The following is a 7,090-nucleotide window of genomic DNA, read 5'->3' as shown; positions in this document are numbered from 1 at the left end:
TGATTCTGGTCTGATACCCTTAGCAAGAAGGTCTGCTTCCATTTTGTTCCACTTCTTAATGGCAGTCGGGTAGCCACCTGATCCCATGGTATGGTGGTATGTCTTCTGTTGGGCATTACGTTGGTTCTTCATCACCCGACTCACACCCTCTTCCGAAGTCTTGTACTGTACAAACTCATCCCAATAGGGCCTCTGCTTTGAGATTGGGCCTGGGACAGTAAAATCTGGTGCTATGTTCTTCTTCACATACGTCGTGTATAGGTGTTTCTTCCAAGTCTGAAACTGGGTGGCCATCTTCTTCATTGCCCAATCCCGAACTCGCTCCTTTAATTCATCACCATCTATTATATCATCATAACCATCTGTTTGGAGCGTGAAATGTACCAAGACATCTTTCCAAATTAACGCCTTGTCACGATCGGAGACAAAACTGATATGAGGAGCATTGGTCTTCTTCTTCCATTCACGGGTACTAATCAGGAGCCGGTCCCATACAAGGTAACCACAGTGGTGCACAAATTTCATTTTATTCGCCCCCCCCCCCCGGTTCTCCTGTATCCACATTGAACTCCGAGATGATAAAGCGGCCCTCCAATGGCTTTTTGGGACCTCGAACATTTTTACTCTTCGTTGTAGTTGTTGATGTCGATCCAGAGGGCTACAAAACATAAACATTATTTTTAATGTCATGAGCACACATAAGACATATGATAATATATATAGCTAATAATAAAAAATATATACTTGGCCAATATGTTGTTGCTCATTTTGTTCAAGAGCTAAGTACTGACTCCCGTCATCTGCATCCTCTTGCACGTTATTTTTAGCACCATCATCGCCGGCAACTTGAGTGCCAGTGTTGATCAAATTCATCATCAACTCCTCCTCATCCATGTTTCTTGGGTCGGCCATCTAGCTTCAAAAAACAAAACCAATATATAGTACGTCAAATCTTTGCTTACATGCGTAAAATCTACGAACAATATGCATTATTAAATCTTGCCCCTCGGTCACGGACGCAATTCGCCACACTAGGGCGAACTACGTCGGTACTAGGGCGAATTAGGGCTATACATAAATGGTCGAGGGCAAATTGCGTCGGTGACTAGGGCGAACCACGTCGGTGACATCAACAGCGCAGTTCACCCTGGTGTGATTGTTTAGCATTAACGATAATGATAATACGAATGTTGATCAACTAGGCCATGAGAAAGGGCGGTGTGACAAGAGTGGCGGTGCTCCACTCCGCTGTATATATGTCTGTACACATGGGTGAACGAGGGCGGCGGTGCTCCGCCGTATACATAGAAACGCATGGGCGAACGAGGGTGGCGGTGCTCCGCGACATATATATACATGCATATGAATACAAATGACGTATATATACGTGTCGGCGCGGTGGCCGGTGTGCTGACGACGACGATGTGAGGCGGGCCGGCGTGCTGACGACGACGACGACGTGAGGCGGGCCGGGGCGGTGTTGGTGCGTGATGTTGTGATCCTATGTACCATGTGAACCATGTAGTCATTCATCATATGAGAAAATTCTATGTTGATAATGTAAGTATAAGTCATTATGAAATGTAAGTATATGTGTCTTATTACTAATATAACCATTACTATTTCTGAAATGATAAGAATTTATTTTCTTCTTCTATAGGCGATCTCTGATGCTATGATATAAAGTTTGAAATAGTCTTCCTGGAAAAAATATGTAATGCTCATATTACTTTAGCAACATTAATATATTATATCTGTATATTCAAAGTTCACAAATGAAGAAACATTGAAGTTTTCCTTCATTTGTCTGTAGCCATGCATGCAAGTCCAACCAAAACTGCTTACATCATCACATGTGATATTTTTTATAAACTAAAAAATGCTTAGTTTACAAACAGGGTATCCAAATTGAGTTCCTATTTGACCATTATATATCCTACAACAAATCCTTCAAAAAAAAGACCCTACATGAATATATTTGGATAAAATTTTGTTAACAAACATTGATCTATGAAGATAGAAAAAAATCTTCTATTGAGCAAAGGCAGTGTTCTAGATTCATGAAACAATGTTCAGTTTCCGGCCACCGTCTGAGAATGTACAAAGAGATCGACGAACATATCACCTCGAGCTCGGCAGTGGAGGGCCTCGGGCGCGGTGGAGGGCCACGGGCGCGGTGGAGGGCCTCGGGCGCGGAGGAGGGCGCGGTGGAGGGCCACGGGCGCACACGGAGAAGGGGCACGGGCGCGCGCGGTGGAGGCCGCACGAGGAAGAAGAGGGCGGCGCCGGTGTCACGGAAGGCGAACGGACGCGGCGCGAGGAAGAAGAGGGCGGCGGTGTTTGACGAGGAAGAAGACGAGCGGATCGATCTGCGCCAGGCGCTGGAGGTTATATATTAGAGAGAATTACTCCCGGTGCCAGCCACCAACCGGGACTAGAGCCCCTTTACTCCCGGTGCGTATTACCAACCGGGAGTAAAGGTACCTTTACTCCCGGTGCGTGTTACCAACCGGGAGTAAAGGTATACCTTTACTCCCGGTTGGTAACACGCACCGGGAGTAAAGGGTTTTTTTTAGCGGGCCACGAAACTACAGCCCACCTTTACTCCCGGGTGGGCTTCCCACCCAGGAGTAAAGGTGGCCTGCAGTTTCGTTTCTCGCCTGTTTTAAGCAATAGTCTTGTTAAATACAATAGAAATGCAATAGTTTTTGTTAAATACATAGTAAATTAAATAAAAGGCATAAAATTATTTTGTTAAAAATATGAATTTTCTTTTTGTTTATTGCACATAGGAAAAATCTATAACCTAACTTTTTTTATTTTTTGTTAGAATTATAAAACATAATGTAACTAATGGCTTTGGATAGGAAATTTGTTTTCACATCATTTTAACATTAATATTTTAATTTTTCATCACTCAGTATCCTAATTTACCTTTTTGAGAGAGAAATCCCACCAAATCAAACATTGATTTAATTTGAAACATGACATAATAAAAATTTGAATTCACAATTATTACATAATATCTCAAACACACACTATATTAAATCACTATATCATCAAGTGGGCACAGCAGTGAACTTCTTCTTTACGTATGTCCCTTGGTTATGATCGCTTCGTAACCATGGAGTGTCCTCATCATTTACCAAGATGCTAGGGTCTTTGTTCACTTTGAAGGGCGGAATTCGGTCATCCTTTTCATATTCTTCTGACATGTCCGACTTGTCCTCAATTCCCACGATGACTCTTTTCCCTGAAAGAACTATGTGGCGCTTTGGCTCTTTGGTTGAGTCATTATCGTTTTTCCCTCTTTTTGGTTTGGTAGACATATCATTGACATAGAACACCTGATTCACATCCTTGGCAAGGACGAATGGTTCGTCTTTGTACCCAATATTACTAAGGTCTACTATTGTCATTCCATACTCGTTGTCTACTGTTACCCCGCCTCCGGTCACCTTGACCCATTGGCACTTGAACAATGGGATCTTCAAAGTAGGTGCATATTCTAGTTCCCATATTTCATCTATGCGTCCATAATATGTCTGCTTATTCCCATTCGGGTCTGTGGCATCTATGCGGACACCACTGTTTTGGTTGGTACTCCTTTTATCTTGGGCTACTGTTAGAATATGTTCCCATTTATCTCGTACCCTTTGTATGTGACGATATGCCATGATGGTTGCATAGCCAATAAATACAGTTGCTCATGGATGCTCTCATCACCTTGACATTTTTTTCGCAACCAACCGCCGAAAGTTTCCATGTGCTTATGCGTAATCCAAGCTTCAGTCTTCCCTGGAAACTCGGATCGTAAGAGATCCTTGTGTGTCTCAATATACAGATCTACCAAAGAGGAGTTCTGTAGAACTGTGTAGTGCACTTTATTGAAATAATCATCATCCGTACCAATATATGTTTTCCTCCCTAGTGTCCCCTTTCCGCTTAGTCTCCCCTCATGTCTCGATTCAGGAACACCAATCGAGTCAAGGTCGGGAATAAAGTCAACACAGAACTCAATGACCTCTTCTGTTCCATAGCCCTTGGCGATGCTTTCTTCTGGGCGAGCACGGTTGTGAACATATTTCTTTAGGACTCCCATGAATCTCTCTAAGGGGAACATGTTGTGTAGGAACACAGGACCGAGAGTGAAAATCTCCTTAACTAGGTGAACTAGGAGGTGTATCATAATATCAAAGAAGGAAGGAGGGAACACCAACTCAAAGCTGACGAGACATTGAACCACATCATTCTGTAGTTTAGCTAGATCAGTTGGATCAATTGCCTTCTGAGAAATTGCATTGAGGAATGCACATAGCTTCACGGTGGCTAGACGTACATTTGGAGGTAGAATTCATCTTAATGCAACTGGAAGTAATTGCGTCATGAGAACGTGACAGTCATGGGACTTTAAGTTACAGAATTTCTTCTCTGGCACATTTATAATACCCTTTATATTCGAGGAGAATCCAGATGGTACCTTGATGTTGTTTAAGCATTCAAACATGATTTCCTTCTCCTCTTTGCTTAGAGTGTAGCTAGCAGGACGTAAGTAATGGCGTCCATCATCTGTCTTCTCTGGATGCAGGTTGTCTCTTTCTCTCAAACAACGTAGGTCCTGTCGTGCTTCAAATGTGTCCTTAGGCTTTCCATACACACCCATAAAGCCTAGCAGGTTCACACAAAGATTCTTCGTCAGGTGCATCACGTTGATCGAGCTATGGACCTCCAGGACTTGTCAATAGGGTAGGTCCCAAAATATGGACTTCTTCTTCCACATGGGTGCGTGACCATTAGCGTCTTTCAGAATAGGTTGGCTTCCATGTCCTTTTCCAAAGATGACTTTCACATCATTGACCATATCGAGTACATCCTCACTGGTTCGGTTGCGAGGCTTGGTCAGGTGGTCTACCTTCCCTTTAAAATGCTTGCCTTTCTTTCTTACGGGGTGATTTGCAGGAAGAAATCGACGATGGCCAAGGTACACGACCTTTCGACATTTTTTGAAGAATAAACCTCTAATATCACCGAAGCAGTGTGTGCATGCATTATATCCCTTGTTTGACTGTCCTGAAAGATTACTTAGAGCAGGCCAATCATTGATTGTTACGAACAACAATGCTCGCAGATCAAAGTGTTCCTGTTTATACTCATCCCACACACGTACACCTTCTTTATTCCACAAAATGAGAAGTTCATCAATAAGTGGTCTTAGGTACACATCGATGTCATTGCCAGGTTGCTTCGGGCCTTGGATGAGCACAGGCATCATAATGAACTTTCGCTTCATGCATAACCAAGGAGGAATGTTGTAGATACTTAGAGTAACAGGCCAAGTGCTATGACTACTGTTCTGCTCTCCAAAAGGATTGATACCATCTGTACTTAAAGCAAACCTTAAGTTTCTTGCGTCATTTGCAAACTCCGAGAATTCTCTGTCGATTGCTCTCCACTGGGACCCATCAGCAGGGTGTCTCAACATATTGTCTACCTTATGGTCTTCTTTGTGCCATCGTAACAATTTTGCATGTTCTTTGTTTCTGAACAGACGTTTCAAGCGTGGTATTATAGGAGCATACCACATAACCTTGGCAGGGATTTTCTTATGCGGACGTTCGCCCTCAACATCACCAGGGTCATCTCGCCTGATCTTATACCGCGACGCATGGCATACCGGGCATGCATCCAATTTCTCGTACTCTTTGCCACGGTACATGATGCAGTCATTAGGACATGCATGTATCTTCTCTATTTCTAGCCCCATAGGACAAACAACTTGTTTTGCTTCGTAGGTAGTGGCGGGCAATTCATTGTACTTCGGAAGCATCTTCTTTTGGATTTTTAGTAACTCTCCAAATCCCTTGTCAGATACACCATTCTTTGCCTTCCATTGCAGCAATTCTAGTGTGGTTCCCAACTTTTTCTGCCCTGCATCACAAGTTGGGTACAACAATTTCTTGTGATCTTCTAGCATCCGCTCGAACTTGATCTTCTCCTTTTCACTTTCACATTCTCTTTGTGCGTCACGAATGACCTGAGAAAGATCATCAGCCGGCTCATCTTCTGCGGCTACCTCTTCTTCAGCTTCTCCCATTGCAGTATCATTGAAGCACGCACCATCGGGAATAATATCATTGTCGTCCCATTGTTCTTCTTCACCTTCTTCCATTACAACACCGGTTTCTCCGTGCTTTGTCCAATAAATATAGTTTGGTATGAAACCTGACTTGAACAAGTGTGAATGAAGAGTCCTTGAGCAAGGATATTCCACCGTATTCTTACATATGGCACATGGACAGCACATGAAACCGTCGCGTTTGTTTGCCTCGGCCGTACGTAACAAAGAATGCACGCCGTCAATGAACTCTTGGGAGCGGCGATCAGCATTATACATCCAATGACGGCTCATCTGCATTACATGACATAAATATCATATTAAAACCTAGATCATAATTAATTATTTATACAACATGCGTGCCACCACAAAAGATACAAATTTATGAAAGCATCGCTATAATGTAGACAATTCCAACTACCACTAAAAGAACTAAAGCTAAAATACATTTCAGGAGCACAAGGATTTCGCGACCAATCTCAACTAAAACAGACAGATCCCCCGATTGTGCAACATCTTTGGGCTTCTTCGGCTGGATCACTGCCTCATTAGCCGCCGTATCTGCCTGTTGTGCAAGATATTTTTGCACGAGTTCAACATACTCTTCCTCCTAGTAGAAGCCTAAACATCGTCCACTGCCATCCCACTGAAATTAAAACAAAAAATTAGAACTTTAATCACAACCATCATGAAAATAGGTATAAACTAACCATAATCATTAAATACGATAAAATAACTCACATTGCGATCCGGACACTTGTAGAAGATACGATCCTTGTTGGGACCCTCCTTCTTCACTCGGTACTCCATCACAATCTTCGTCTCATCACGACACTTGCCGCATGGAATGAGAGGAAGGCCCGGCCTAAGTCGCTTTGGAAACCCATGAGAGGTCGAGGACCCGGAAGCAGTTGCCATCTACTCTCTATACTCATTTTTTAATACACTATAAATTTCTCCTTTTATAAACAAATA

This window comes from Miscanthus floridulus, chromosome 10 (assembly GCF_019320115.1).
Source record: "Miscanthus floridulus cultivar M001 chromosome 10, ASM1932011v1, whole genome shotgun sequence".
In the NCBI taxonomy this organism is placed as follows: Eukaryota; Viridiplantae; Streptophyta; class Magnoliopsida; order Poales; family Poaceae; genus Miscanthus; species Miscanthus floridulus.
This window is presented reverse-complemented; position numbering follows the sequence as displayed.